This window comes from Spermophilus citellus (genome assembly GCF_964194105.1).
Source record: "Spermophilus citellus genome assembly, chromosome: 13".
Classification (NCBI taxonomy): Eukaryota; Metazoa; Chordata; class Mammalia; order Rodentia; family Sciuridae; genus Spermophilus; species Spermophilus citellus.
The window spans coordinates 38338146-38354547 of record NC_138193.1 but is presented as its reverse complement, the minus strand read 5'-3'; positions in this window follow the sequence as shown (position 1 = coordinate 38354547).

Here is a 16402-nt window from a genome sequence, read left to right as displayed (position 1 = left end):
GAACATGGAACTACATTATTGTGTCAAGTTTCAAAGAGCTAGCACAAACCGTGTTTCATTTAGAGTTCCAAATACATGTATCCATATAGGAGAAAACAGAGTGAAACCTAAAAATTAAAACTGTTACTGCCAAAGAACAGTTTAACCTAGAAGAACGAAATTTGGTGAGCCAAGTGGTATTGGGGTACTGATCATTACCGGAATGTATCATCAACATTGGGTGAAAAAATCTGTGCTGAGATTTCAGGAAACTCATAGATTTTAGAAGCTTGGCCACCCCTTTCCATGAAAGTGATTTCCGCCAGTCTCTTCTTAGGGCTACATCAATAGGAAAGAAACCATAGAGATAGAACTTGGAACTATTTCATTGTGTCATGTTTAAAGAGCTAGCACAAACCGTGTTTGATTTAGTGTTCCAACTACATGTATCCATATAGGAGAAAACAGAGTGAAACATAAAAGTCAAAACTGTTACTGCCAACGAACGGTTTAACCTAAAAAATGAAATTTGGTGAGCCAAGTGGGATTGGGGTACTGATTATTACATGAAAGTGTGAAAAGAATGGGTGAAAATATCTGTGCTGAGATTTCAGGGAACTTGTAGTTTTTTAGAAACTTGGCAACCACTTTACATCAAAGTGATTTGTGCTAGTCTCTGCTTAGGGCTACTTCAACAGGAAACAAATCATAGAAATAGAACTTGGAACTAGATTATTGTGTCAAGTTTCAAAGAGCTAGCCCAAACCGTGTTTGATTTACAGTTCCAACTACATGTATACACATATTAGAAAACAGAGTGAAACCTAAAAATTAAAACTGTTTCTGCCAACGAACGGTTTAACGTAGAAGAACGAATTTGGTGAGCCAAGTGGGATTGGGGTACTGATCATTACCTGAAAGTGTCAAAAGAATGGGTGAAATTATGTGTGCTGAGATTTCAGGATACTCGTAGTTTTTTGGAAGCTTGGCAACCCCTTTCCATGAAAGGGATTTGCGCCAGTCTCTCCTTAGGGCTTCATCAATAGGAAACAAACCATAGAGATAGAACTTGGAACTACTTTATTGTGTCAAGGTTCAAAGAGCTAATACAAACCGTGTTTGATTTAGATTTCCAGCTACATGTATCCATATAGGAGAAAACAGAGTGAAACCTAAAAATTAAAACTGTTACTGGCAATGAACGGTTTAACCTAGAAGAACGAAATTTGGTGAGCCAAGTGGGAATGGGTTACTGATCATTACTTGAAAGTGTCATCTAGATTGGGTGAAAAAATGTGTGCTGAGATTTCAGGACACTCGTAGTTTTTTAAAAGCTTGGCAGCCCCTTTCAATGAAAGTGATTTGAGCCAGTCTCTCCTAAGGGCTACATAAATAGGAAACAAACCATAGAGAGAGAACTTGGAACTATTTTATTGTGTCAAGTTTCAAAGAGCTAGCACAAACCGTGTTTGATTTACAGTTCCAAATTCATGTATCCATATAGGAGAAAACAGAGTGAATCCTAAAAATTAAAACTGTTACTGCCAACGAACGGTTTAATCTAGAACGAAATTTGGTGAGCCAAGTGGGATTGGGGTACTCATCATTACCTGAAAGTGTCAAAAGAATGGGTGAAAATATGTGTGCTGAGATTTTAGGAAACTCCTAGTTGTTTATAAGCTTGGCAACAAATTTCCATCAAAGTGATTTGCGCCAGTCTCTGCTTGGGGCTACATCAAAAGGAAACAAACCATAGAGATAGAATTCGGAACCACATTATCGCGTTAAGATTCATAGAGCTAGCACAAACCGTGTTTGATTTACAGTTCCAAATACATATATCCATATATTAGAAAACAGAGTAAAACCCAAAAATTAAAACTGTTACTGCCAACGAACGGTTTAACTTAGAAGAACGAAATTTGGTGAGCCAAGTGGGATTGGGGTACTGATCATTACCTGAAAGTGTCATCAAGATTGGGTGAAAAAATGTGCGCTGAGATTACAGGAAACTCGTAGTTTTTGGAAGCTTGGCAACCCCTTTCTATGAAAGAGATTTGCGCCAGTCTCTGCTTAGGACTACATCAATAGGATAAAAAACCATAGAGATAGAACTTGGAACTACTTTATTTTGTCAAGTTTCAAAGAGCTAGCACAAACCTTGTTTGATTTAGAGTTCCAACTAGATGTATCCATATAGGAGAAAACAGAGTGAAAACTAAATATTAAAACTGTTACTGCCAACGAACTGTTTAACCTAGAAGAACGAAATTTGGTGAGCCAAGTGGGATTGGTGTACTGATCATTACCTGAAAGTGTTATCAAGATTGGGTGAAAAAATGTGTGCTGAGATTTCAGGAAACTCGTAGTTTTTTAGAAGCTTGGCAACCCCTTTCCACCAAAGTGATTTGAGCCAGTCTCTGCTTAGGGCTACATCAAAAGGAAACAAACCATAGAGACAGAAGTTGGAACTACATTATCGTGTCAAGTTTTAAAGAGCTAGCACAAACCGTGTTTGATTTAGAGTTCCAACTACATGTATTCATATTGGAGAAAACAGAGTGAAACCTAAAAATTAAAACTGTTACTGCCAACGAACGGTTTAACCTAGAAGAAAGAAATTTGGTGAGCCAAGTGGGATTGGGGTACTGATCATTACCTGAAAGTGTCATCAAGATTGGGTGAAAAAATGTGTGCTGATATTACAGGAAACTCGTAGTTTTTATGAACCTTGGCAACCCCTTTCCATCAAAGTGATTTGTGCCAGTCTCTGCTTAGGGCTACATCAACAGGAAAAAAACCATAGAGATAAAAATTGGAACTACATTATCGCATCAAGTTTCAAAGAGCTAGCACAAACCGTGTTTGTTTTAGAGTTCCAACTACATGTATCCATATATTACAAAACAGAGTGAAACCTAAAAATTAAAACTGTTACTGCCAATGAACGGTTTAACCTAGAAGTTCGAAATTTGGTGAGCCAAGTGGGATGGGGTACTGATCAGTTCCTGAAAGTGTCATCAAGATTGGGTGAAAAAATGTGTGCTGCAATTTCAGGAAACTCGTAGTTTTTTGAAAGCTTGGCCACCCCTTTTCCATGAAAGTGATTTGCGCCAGTATAGGCTTAGGGCTACATCAATTGGAAACAAAAAAAAGAGATAGAACTTGGAACAACTTTATTGTGTCAAGTTTCAAAGAGTTAATACAAACTGTGTTTGATTTAGAGTTCCAGCTACATGTATCCATATAGGAGAAAACAGAGTGAAACCTAAAAATTTAAACTGTTACTGCCAATGAACAGTTTATCCTAGAAGAATGAAATTTGGTGAGCCAAGTGGGATTGGGGTACTGATCATTACGTGAAAGTGTCATCAAGATTGGGTGAAAAAATGTGTGCTGAGATTTCCGGAAACTCGTAGTATTTTTCGAAGCTTGGCAACCCCTTTCTATGAAAGTAATTTGCGAAAGTCTCTCCTTAGAGCTACATCTACAGGAAACAAACCATAGACATAGAAATTGGAAATACTTTATTGTGTCAAGTTTCAAAGAGCTAATACAAACCGTGTTTGATTTAGAGTTCCAGCTACATGTATCCATATAGGAGAAAACAGAGTGAAACCTAAAAATTAAAACTATTACTGGCAACGAACGGTTTAACCTAGAAGAATGAAATTTGGTGAGCCAAGTGGGAATGGGTTACTGATCATTACTTGAAAGTGTCATCTAGATTGGGTGAAAAAATGTGTGCTGAGATTTCAGGAAACTCGTAGTTTTTTGGAAGCTTGGCAACCCCTTTCAATGAAAGTGATTTGAGCCAGTCTCTCCTAAGGACTACATAAATAGGAAACAAACCATAGAGAGATAACTTGGAACTATTTTATTGTGTCAAGTTTCAAAGAGCTAGCACAAACCCTGTTTGATTTACAGTTCCAAATTCATGTATCCATATAGGAGAAAACAGAGTGAAACCTAAAAATTAAAAGTGTTACTGCCAACGAACGGTTTAACCTAGAAGAACGAAATTTGGAGTGCCAAGTGGGATTGGGGTACTGATCATTACCTGAAAGTGTCAAAAGAATGGGTAAAAGTATATGTGCTGAGATTTCAGGAAACTCCTAGTTGTATATAAGCTTGGCAACACCTTTCCATCAAAGTGATTTGCGCCAGTCTCTGCTTGGGGCTAGAACAAAAGGAAACAAACCATAGAGATAGAATTTGGAACCACATTATCGCGTCAAGATTCATAGAGCTAGCACAAACCGTGTTTGATTTACATTTCCAACTACATATATCCATATATTAGAAAACAGATTGAAACCTAAAAATTAAAACTGTTACTGCCAACGAACGGTTTAACCTAGAAGAACAAAATTTGGTGAGCCATGTGGGATTGGGGTACTGATAAGTACCTGAAAGTGTCAAAAGAATGGGTGAAAATATGTGTGCTGAGATTTGAGGAAACTCGTAGTTTTTTAGAACATGGCAACACCTTTCAATCAAAGTGATTTGTGCCAATCTCTGCTTAGGGTTACATCAACAGGAAACAATCCATAGAGGTAGAAATTGGAACTACAGTATTGTGTCAAGATTCAAAGAGCTAGCACAAACCGTGTTTGATTTAGAGTTCCAATACATGTATCCATATAGGAGAAAACAGAGTGAAACATAAAAATTAAAACTGTTACTGCAAACGAACGGTTTAACCTAGAACAACAAAATTTGGTGAGCCAATGGGATTGGAGTACTGATCATTACCTGAAAGTGTCATCAAAATTGGGTGAAAAAATGTGTGCTGAGATTTCAGAAAACTCGTAGTTTTTTGGATGCTTCGCAACCCCTTTTCATGAAAGTGATTTGCGCCTGTCTCTGCTTAGGGCTACATCAATAGGAAACCAGCCATAGATATAGAAATTGGAAGTACTTTATTGTGTCAAGTTTCAAAGAGCTAGCACTAACCGTGTTTGATTTAGAATTTCAACTACATGTATCCATATAGGAGAAAACAAAGTGAAACTTAAAATTTAAAACTGTTACTGCCAATGAATGGTTTAACCTAGAAGAATGAAATTTGGTGAGCCAAGTGGTATTGGGGTCCTGATCATTACCTGAAAGTGTCATCAAGATTGGGTGAAAAAATGTGTGCTGAGATTTCAGGAAACTCGTAGTTTTTTTCGAAGCTTGCAACCCCTTTCCATGAAAGTAATTTGCGAAAGTCTCTCCTTAGAGCTACATCTACAGGAAACAAACCATAGACATAGAAATTTGAACTACTTTATTGTGTCAAGTTTCAAAGAGGTATCACAAACCCTGTTTGATTTAGAGTTCTAAATACATGTATCCATATAGGAGAAAACAGAGTGAAACCTAAATATTTAAACTGTTACTGCCAACGAATGGCTTATCTTAGAAGAACGAAACTTGGTGAGCCAAGTGGGACTGGGGAACTCATCATTACCTGAAAGTGTCATCAAGAGTGGGTGAACACATGTGTGCAGGAAACTCGATGTTTCTGGAAGATTGGCAACCCATTTCCATGAAAGGGATTAGCACCAGTCTCTGCTTAGTGCTACAACAATAATAAACAAACCATAGAGATATGTCTTGGAAGTACTTTATTGTGTCAAGTTTCAAAGAGCTAGCACAAAGCGTGTTTGATTTAGAGTTCGGAATACATCTGTCCATATAAGAGAAAACAGAGTGAAACCTAAAATTTAAAACTGTTACTGCCAACGAATGGTTTATCCTAGAAGAACGAAATTTGGTGAGACAAGTGGGATTGGGGTCCTGATCATTACCTGAAAGTGTCATCAAGATTGGGTGAAAAAATGTGTGCTGAGATTTCAGGAAACTCGTAGTTTTTTGGAAGCTTGGCAACCCCTTTCCATGAAAGGGAATTGCACCAGTCTCTGCTTAGGGCTACATCAATAGGAAACAAACCATAGTGATAGAACTTGGGACTAATTTATTGTGTCAAGTTTCAAAGAGCTAGCAGAAACCGTGTTTGATTTAGAGTTCCAACCACATGTATCCATATAGGAAAAAACGGAATAAAACCTAAAATTAAAACTCTTACTCCAAACGATCGGTTTACCTTAGAAGAACGAAATTTGGTGAGCCAAGTGGGATTGGGGTACTCATCATTACTTGAAAGTGTCATCAAGATTGGGTGAAAAAATGTGTGCTGAGATTTCAGGAAACTCGTAGTTTTTGAAGCCTGGCAACCCCTTTCCATGAAAGTGATTTGCACCAGTCTCTGCTTAGGGCTACATCTATAGGAAACAAAGCATAGAGATAGAAATTGGAACTACTTTATTGTGTCAAGTTTCAAAAACCTAGCACAAACCATGTTTGATTTAGAGTTCCAACTACATGTATCCATATGGGAGAAAACAAAGTGAAACCTAAAAATTAAAACTGCTACTGCCAAGGAACAGTTTAACCTAGAACAAGAAAATTTTGTAAGCCAAGTGGGATTGGGGTACTGATCATAACATGAAAGTGTCATCAAGTTTGGGTGAAAAAATGTGTGCTGAGATTTCAGTAAACTCGTTGTTTTTTGGAAGCGTGGCATCCAATTTCCATGAAAGTAATATGCGAAAGTCTCTCCTTAGGGCTACATCTATAGGAAACAAACCATAGAGACAGAATTTGGAACTACTTTATTGTGTCAAGTTTCAAATAGCTAGCACAAACCGTGTTTGATTTAGAGTTCCAAATACATGTATCATATAGGAGAAAAGAGTGTGAAACCTAAAAATTAAAACTGTTACTGCCAATGAACGGTTTAATCTAGAAGAACGAAATTTGGTGAGCCAACTGGGATTGGGGTGCTGATCATTACCTGAAAGTGTCATTAAGTTTGGGTGAAAAAATGTGTGCTGTGATTTCTGTAAACTCGTAGTTTTTTGGAAGCTTGGCAACCACTTTCCATGAAAGTGATTTGAGCCAGTCCCTCCCTAGGGCTACATAAATAAAAAAAAAACTATAGAGAGAGAACTTGGAACTATTTTATTGTGTCAAGTTTCAAAGAGCTAGCACAAACCGTGTTTGATTTACAGTTCCAAATTCATGTATCCATATAGGAGAAAAGAGAGTGAAACCTAAAAATTAAAACTGTTACTGCCAACCTACGGTTTAACCTAGAAGAACGAAATTTGGTGAGCCAAGTGGGATTGGGGTACTGATCATTACCTGAAAGTGTCAAAAGAATGGATGAAAATATGTGTGCTGAGATTTCAGGAAACTCGTGATTTCTTAGAAGCTTGGCAACCCCGTTCCATCAAAGTCATTTGTGCCAGTCTCTGCTTAGGGCTACATCAACAGGAAACAAACCATTGAGATAGAACTTGCAACTAGAATATTGTGTCATGTTTCAAAGAGCTAGCACAAACCGTGTTTGATTTAGAGTTCCAAATACATGTATCCATATAGGAGAAAACAGAGTGAAACATAAAAAATAAAACTGTTACTGCCAACGAACTGTTTAACCTAGAAGAATGAAATTTGGTGAGCCAAGTACGATTGGGGTACTGATCATTACCTGAAAGTGTCATCAAGATTGGGTGAAAAATTTTGTGGTGAGATTTCAGGAAACTCGTAGTTTTTTGGAACCTTGGCCACCCCTTTCCATGAAAATGATTTGCGCCAGTATATGCTTACGGCTACATCAATAGGAAACAAACCATAGAGATAGAACTTGGAACTACTTTATTGTGTCAAGGTTCAAAGAGCTAATACAAACCGTGTTTGATTTAGATTTCCAGCTACATATATCCATATAGGAGAAAACAGAGTGAAACCTAAAAATTAAAACTGTTACTGGCAATGAACGGTTTAACCTAGAAGAACGAAATTTGGTGAGCCAAGTGGGAATGGGTTACTGATCATTACTTGAAAGTGTAATCTAGATTGGGTGAAAAAATGTGTGCTGAGATTTCAGGACACTCGTAGTTTTTTAAAAGCTTGGCAGCCCCTTTCAATGAAAGTGATTTGAGCCAGTCTCTCCTAAGGGCTACATAAATAGGAAACAAACCATAGAGAGAGAACTTGGAACTATTTTATTGTGTCAAGTTTCAAAGAGCTAGTACAAACCGTGTTTGATTTACAGTTCCAAATTCATGTATCCATATAGGAGAAAACAGAGTGAATCCTAAAAATTAAAACTGTTACTGCCAACGAACGGTTTAATCTAGAACGAAATTTGGTGAGCCAAGTGGGATTGGGGTACTCATCATTACCTGAAAGTGTCAAAAGAATGGGTGAAAATATGTGTGCTGAGATTTTAGGAAACTCCTAGTTGTTTATAAGCTTGGCAACAAATTTCCATCAAAGTGATTTGCGCCAGTCTCTGCTTGGGGCTACATCAAAAGGAAACAAACCATAGAGATAGAATTCGGAACCACATTATCGCGTTAAGATTCATAGAGCTAGCACAAACCGTGTTTGATTTACAGTTCCAAATACATATATCCATATATTAGAAAACAGAGTGAAACCCAAAAATTAAAACTGTTACTGCCAACGAACGGTTTAACTTAGAAGAACGAAATTTGGTGAGCCAAGTGGGATTGGGGTACTGATCATTACCTGAAAGTGTCAAAAGAATGGGTGAAAAGATGTGTGCTGAGATTTCAGGAAAGTCGTAGTTTTTTAGAACTTGGCAACACCTTTCCATCAAAGTGATTTGTGCCAATCTCTGCTTAGGGTTACATCAACAGGAAACAATCCATAGAGGTAGAAAATGGAACGACATTATTGTGTCAAGTTTCAAAGAGCTAGCACAAACCGTGTTTGATTTAGAGTTCCAATACATGTATCCATATAGGAGAAAAGAGAGTGAAACCTAAAAATTAAAACTGTTACTGCCAAAGAACGGTTTAACCTAGAAGAATGAAATTTGGTGAGCCAATGGGATTGGAGTACTGATCATTACCTGAAAGTGTCATCAAGATTGGGTGAAAAAATGTGTGCTGAGATTTCAGAAAACTCGTAGTTTTTTGGATGCTTCCCAACCCCTTTTCATGAAAGTCATTTACGCCTGTCCCTGCTTAGAGCTACATCAATAGGAAAGAAACCGTAGAGATAGAACTTGGAACTACTTTATTGTGTCAAGTTTCAAAGAACTAGCACTAACCGTGTTTGATTTAGAGTTCCAACTACATGTATCCATATAAGAGAAAACAAAGTGAAACCTAAAAATTAAAACTGTTACTGCCAAAGAATGGTTTAACCTAGAAGAATGAAATTTGGTGAGCCAAGTGGGATTGGGGTACTGATCATTACCTGAAAGTGTCATCAAGATTGGTGAAAAAATGTGCGCTGAGATTACAGGAAACTCGTAGCTTTGGAAGCTTGGCAACCCCTTTCCATGAAAGAGATTTGCGCCAGTCTCTGCTTAGGACTACATCAATAGGATAAAAAACCATAGAGATAGAACTTGGAACTACTTTATTTTGTCAAGTTTCAAAGAGCTAGCACAAACCTTGTTTGATTTAGAGTTCCAACTAGATGTATCCATATAGGAGAAAACAGAGTGAAAACTAAATATTAAAACTGTTACTGCCAACGAACTGTTTAACCTAGAAGAACGAAATTTGGTGAGCCAAGTGGGATTGGTGTACTGATCATTACCTGAAAGTGTTATCAAGATTGGGTGAAAAAATGTGTGCTGAGATTTCAGGAAACTCGTAGTTTTTTAGAAGCTTGGCAACCCCTTTCCACCAAAGTGATTTGAGCCAGTCTCTGCTTAGGGCTACATCAAAAGGAAACAAACCATAGAGATAGAAGTTGGAACTACATTATCGTGTCAAGTTTTAAAGAGCTAGCACAAACCGTGTTTGATTTAGAGTTCCAACTACATGTATCCATATTGGAGAAAACAGAGTGAAACCTAAAAATTAAAACTGTTACTGCCAACGAACGGTTTAACCTAGAAGAAAGAAATTTGGTGAGCCAAGTGGGATTGGGGTACTGATCATTACCTGAAAGTGTCATCAAGATTGGGTGAAAAAATGTGTGCTGATATTACAGGAAACTCGTAGTTTTTATGAACCTTGGCAACCCCTTTCCATCAAAGTGATTTGTGCCAGTCTCTGCTTAGGGCTACATCAACAGGAAAAAAACCATAGAGATAAAAATTGGAACTACATTATCACATCAAGTTTCAAAGAGCTAGCACAAACCGTGTTTGATTTAGAGTTCCAACTACATGTATCCATATATTACAAAACAGAGTGAAACCTAAAAATTAAAACTGTTACTGCCAATGAACGGTTTAACCTAGAAGTTCGAAATTTGGTGAGCCAAGTGGGATGGGGTACTGATCAGTTCCTGAAAGTGTCATCAAGATTGGGTGAAAAAATGTGTGCTGCAATTTCAGGAAACTCGTAGTTTTTTGAAAGCTTGGCCACCCCTTTTCCATGAAAGTGATTTGCGCCAGTATAGGCTTAGGGCTACATCAATTGGAAACAAAAAAAAGAGATAGAACTTGGAACAACTTTATTGTGTCAAGTTTCAAAGAGTTAATACAAACTGTGTTTGATTTAGAGTTCCAGCTACATGTATCCATATAGGAGAAAACAGAGTGAAACCTAAAAATTTAAACTGTTACTGCCAATGAACAGTTTATCCTAGAAGAATGAAATTTGGTGAGCCAAGTGGGATTGGGGTACTGATCATTACGTGAAAGTGTCATCAAGATTGGGTGAAAAAATGTGTGCTGAGATTTCCGGAAACTCGTAGTATTTTTCGAAGCTTGGCAACCCCTTTCTATGAAAGTAATTTGCGAAAGTCTCTCCTTAGAGCTACATCTACAGGAAACAAACCATAGACATAGAAATTGGAAATACTTTATTGTGTCAAGTTTCAAAGAGCTAATACAAACCGTGTTTGATTTAGAGTTCCAGCTACATGTATCCATATAGGAGAAAACAGAGTGAAACCTAAAAATTAAAACTATTACTGGCAACGAACGGTTTAACCTAGAAGAACGAAATTTGGTGAGCCAAGTGGGAATGGGTTACTGATCATTACTTGAAAGTGTCATCTAGATTGGGTGAAAAAATGTGTGCTGAGATTTCAGGAAACTCGTAGTTTTTTGGAAGCTTGGCAACCCCTTCCAATGAAAGTGATTTGAGCCAGTCTCTCCTAAGGACTACATAAATAGGAAACAAACCATAGAGAGATAACTTGGAACTATTTTATTGTGTCAAGTTTCAAAGAGCTAGCACAAACCGTGTTTGATTTACAGTTCCAAATTCATGTATCCATATAGGAGAAAACAGAGTGAAACCTAAAAATTAAAAGTGTTACTGCCAACGAACGGTTTAACCTAGAAGAACGAAATTTGGAGTGCCAAGTGGGATTGGGGTACTGATCATTACCTGAAAGTGTCAAAAGAATGGGTAAAAGTATATGTGCTGAGATTTCAGGAAACTCCTAGTTGTATATAAGCTTGGCAACACCTTTCCATCAAAGTGATTTGCGCCAGTCTCTGCTTGGGGCTAGAACAAAAGGAAACAAACCATAGAGATAGAATTTGGAACCACATTATCGCGTCAAGATTCATAGAGCTAGCACAAACCGTGTTTGATTTACATTTCCAACTACATATATCCATATATTAGAAAACAGATTGAAACCTAAAAATTAAAACTGTTACTGCCAACGAACGGTTTAACCTAGAAGAACAAAATTTGGTGAGCCAAGTGGGATTGGGGTACTGATAAGTACCTGAAAGTGTCAAAAGAATGGGTGAAAATATGTGTGCTGAGATTTGAGGAAACTCGTAGTTTTTTAGAACATGGCAACACCTTTCAATCAAAGTGATTTGTGCCAATCTCTGCTTAGGGTTACATCAACAGGAAACAATCCATAGAGGTAGAAATTGGAACTACAGTATTGTGTCAAGATTCAAAGAGCTAGCACAAACCGTGTTTGATTTAGAGTTCCAATACATGTATCCATATAGGAGAAAACAGAGTGAAACATAAAAATTAAAACTGTTACTGCAAACGAACGGTTTAACCTAGAACATCCAAATTTGGTGAGCCAATGGGATTGGAGTACTGATCATTACCTGAAAGTGTCATCAAGATTGGGTGAAAAAATGTGTGCTGAGATTTCAGAAAACTCGTAGTTTTTTGGATGCTTCGCAACCCCTTTTCATGAAAGTGATTTGCGCCTGTCTCTGCTTAGGGCTACATCAATAGGAAACCAGCCATAGATATAGAAATTGGAAGTACTTTATTGTGTCAAGTTTCAAAGAGCTAGCACTAACCGTGTTTGATTTAGAGTTCCAACTACATGTATCCATATAGGAGAAAACAAAGTGAAACTTAAAAATTAAAACTGTTACTGCCAATGAATGGTTTAACCTAGAAGAATGAAATTTGGTGAGCCAAGTGGGATTGGGGTCCTGATCATTACCTGAAAGTGTCATCAAGATTGGGTGAAAAAATGTGTGCTGAGATTTCAGGAAACTCGTAGTTTTTTTCGAAGCTTGCAACCCCTTTCCATGAAAGTAATTTGCGAAAGTCTCTCCTTAGAGCTACATCTACAGGAAACAAACCATAGACATAGAAATTTGAACTACTTTATTGTGTCAAATTTCAAAGAGGTATCACAAACCCTGTTTGATTTAGAGTTCCAAATACATGTATCCATATAGGAGAAAACAGAGTGAAACCTAAATATTTAAACTGTTACTGCCACGAATGGCTTATCTTAGAAGAACGAAACTTGGTGAGCCAAGTGGGACTGGGGAACTCATCATTACCTGAAAGTGTCATCAAGAGTGGGTGAACACATGTGTGCAGGAAACTCGATGTTTCTGGAAGATTGGCAACCCATTTCCATGAAAGGGATTAGCACCAGTCTCTGCTTAGTGCTACATCAATAATAAACAAACCATAGAGATATGTCTTGGAAGTACTTTATTGTGTCAAGTTTCAAAGAGCTAGCACAAAGCGTGTTTGATTTAGAGTTCGGAATACATCTGTCCATATAAGAGAAAACAGAGTGAAACCTAAAATTTAAAACTGTTACTGCCAACGAATGGTTTATCCTAGAAGAACGAAATTTGGTGAGACAAGTGGGATTGGGGTCCTGATCATTACCTGAAAGTGTCATCAAGATTGGGTGAAAAAATGTGTGCTGAGATTTCAGGAAACTCGTAGTTTTTTGGAAGCTTGGCAACCCCTTTCCATGAAAGGGAATTGCACCAGTCTCTGCTTAGGGCTACATCAATAGGAAACAAACCATAGTGATAGAACTTGGGACTAATTTATTGTGTCAAGTTTCAAAGAGCTAGCAGAAACCGTGTTTGATTTAGAGTTCCAACCACATGTATCCATATAGGAAAAAACGGAATAAAACCTAAAATTAAAACTCTTACTCCAAACGATCGGTTTACCTTAGAAGAACGAAATTTGGTGAGCCAAGTGGGATTGGGGTACTCATCATTACTTGAAAGTGTCATCAAGATTGGGTGAAAAAATGTGTGCTGAGATTTCAGGAAACTCGTAGTTTTTGAAGCCTGGCAACCCCTTTCCATGAAAGTGATTTGCACCAGTCTCTGCTTAGGGCTACATCTATAGGAAACAAAGCATAGAGATAGAAATTGGAACTACTTTATTGTGTCAAGTTTCAAAAACCTAGCACAAACCATGTTTGATTTAGAGTTCCAACTACATGTATCCATATGGGAGAAAACAAAGTGAAACCTAAAAATTAAAACTGCTACTGCCAAGGAACAGTTTAACCTAGAACAAGAAAATTTTGTAAGCCAAGTGGGATTGGGGTACTGATCATAACATGAAAGTGTCATCAAATTTGGGTGAAAAAATGTGTGCTGAGATTTCAGTAAACTCGTTGTTTTTTGGAAGCTTGGCAACCCCTTTCCATTAAAGTGATTTGCGCCAGTCTCTGCTTAGGGCTACATCAACAGGAGAGAAACCGTAGAGATAGAACTTGGAACTACTTTATTGTGTTAAGTTTCAAAGTGCTAGCACAAACCGTGTTTGATTTAGAGTTCCAACTACAGGTATCCATATAGGAGAAAACAGAGTGAAACCTAAAAATTTAAACTGTTACTGCAAACGAACGGTTTAACCTAGGAGAATGAAATTTGGTGAGCCAAGTGGGATTGGGGTACTGATCATTACGTGAAAGTGTGATCAAGATTGGGTGAAAAAATGTGTGCTGAGATTTCAGGAAACTCATAGTTTTTTGGAAGCTTGGCCACGCCTTTCCATGAAAGTGATTTTCGCCAGTCTCTGCTTAGGGCTACATCAATAGGAAACTAACCATAGGGATAGAACTTGGAACTACTTTCTTGTGTCATGTTTCAAAGAGCTAGCACAAACCGTGTTTGATTTAGAGTTCCATCTATATGTATCCATATTTTAGAAAACAGAGTGAAACCTAAAAATTAAAACTGTTACTGTCAACGAACGGTTTAACCTAGAAGAACGAAATGTGGTGAGCCAAGTGGGATTGGGGTACTGATCATTACCTGAAAGTGTCATCAATTTTGTGTGAAAAAATGTGTGTTGAGATTTCAGGAAACACGTAGTTTTTGGAAGCTTGGCAACCCCTTTTTCTGAAAGTGATTTGCGCCAGCCTCTGCTTAGGGCTACATCAATAGGAAACAAACCATACATAGAGTACTTGGAACTACTTTATTGTGTCAAGTTTCAAAGTGCTAGCACTAACTGAGTTTGATTTAGAGTTCCTAGTACATGTATCCATATAGGAGAAAACAGAGTGAAACCTAAAATTTAAAACTGTTACTGCCAACGAATGGTTTAACCTAGAAGAACGAAATTTGGTAAGCCAAGTGGGATTGGGGTACTGATCATTACGTGAAAGTGTCATCAAGATTGGGTGAAAATATATGTACTGAGATTTCAGGAAACTCGTAGATTTTTAGAAGCTTGGCAACCCCTTTCCATGAAAGTGATTTGGGCCAGTCTCTGCTTACGGCTACATCAACAGGAAAGAAACCATAGAGATAGAACTTGGAACTACATTATTGTGTCAAGTTTCAAAGAACTTGCACAAACTGTGTTTGATTTAGAGTTCCAACTACAGTTATCCATATAGGAGAAAACAGAGTGAAACCTAAAGTTTATACTGTTACTGCCAACGAACCGTTTAACTTAGAAGAATGAAACTTGGTGAGCCAAATGGGATTGGGGTACTCATCATTACCTGAAAGTGTAATTAAGATTGGGTGAAAACATGTGTGCAGAAATTTCAGGAAACTCGTAGTTTTTTGGATGCTTCGCAACCCGTTTTCATGAAAGTGATTTGCGCCAGCCTCTGCTTAGGGCTACATCAATAGGAAAGAAACCATAGATAGAACTTGGAACTACTTTACTGTGTCAAGTTTCAAAGAGCTTGCACAAACCCTGTTTAATTTAGAGTTCCAACTACATGTATCCATATATTAGAAAACAGAGTGAAACCTAAAAATTAAAACTGTTACTGCCAACGAACGCTTTAACCTAGAAGAACAAAATGTGGTGAGCCAAGTGGGATGGGGTACTGATCATTACCTGAAAGTGTCATCAAGATTGGGTGAAAAAATGTGTGCTGCAATTTCAGGAAAATCGTAGTTTTTTGGAAGCTTGGCAACCACTTTCCATGAAAGTGATTTGTGCCAGACTTTGCTTAGAGCTACATCAATAGGAAACAAACCATAGACATAGAACTTGGAACTACTTTATTGTGTCAAGTTCAAAGAGCTAGCACAAACCTTGTTTGATTTATAGTTCCAACTACATGCATCCATATAGGAGAAAACAGAGTGAAACCTAAAAATTTAAACTGTTACTGCCAATGAACGGTTTAAACTAGAAGAAAAAAACTTGGTGAGCCAAGTGGGATTGGGGTACTGATAATTTTCTGAAAGTGTCATCAAGATTGGGTGAAAATATGTGTGCTGATATTTCAGTAAACTCGCAGTTTTTTGGAAGCTTGGCCAACCGTTTCCATGAAAGTGATTTGCACCAGTCTCTGCTTAGGGCTACATCTATAGGAAACAAACCATAGAGATAGAAATTGGAACTACTTCATTGTGTCAAGGTTCAAAGAGCTAGCACAAACCGTGTTTGATTTAGAGTTCCAACTACATGTATCCATATAGGAGAAAACAGAGTGAAACCTAAAAATTATACTTTTACTGCCAATGAACCATTTAACATAGAAGATCGAAATTTGGTGAGCCAAGTGTGATTGGGGTACTGATCATTACCTGAAAGTGTCATCACGATTGGGTGAAAAAATGTGTGCTGAGATTTCAGGAAACTCGTAGTTTTTTGGAAGCTTGGCAACCCCTTTCAATGAAAGTGATTTGCGCCAGTCTTTGCTTAGGGCTACATCAACAGGAAACAACCCATAGAGATAGAACTTGGAACTATTT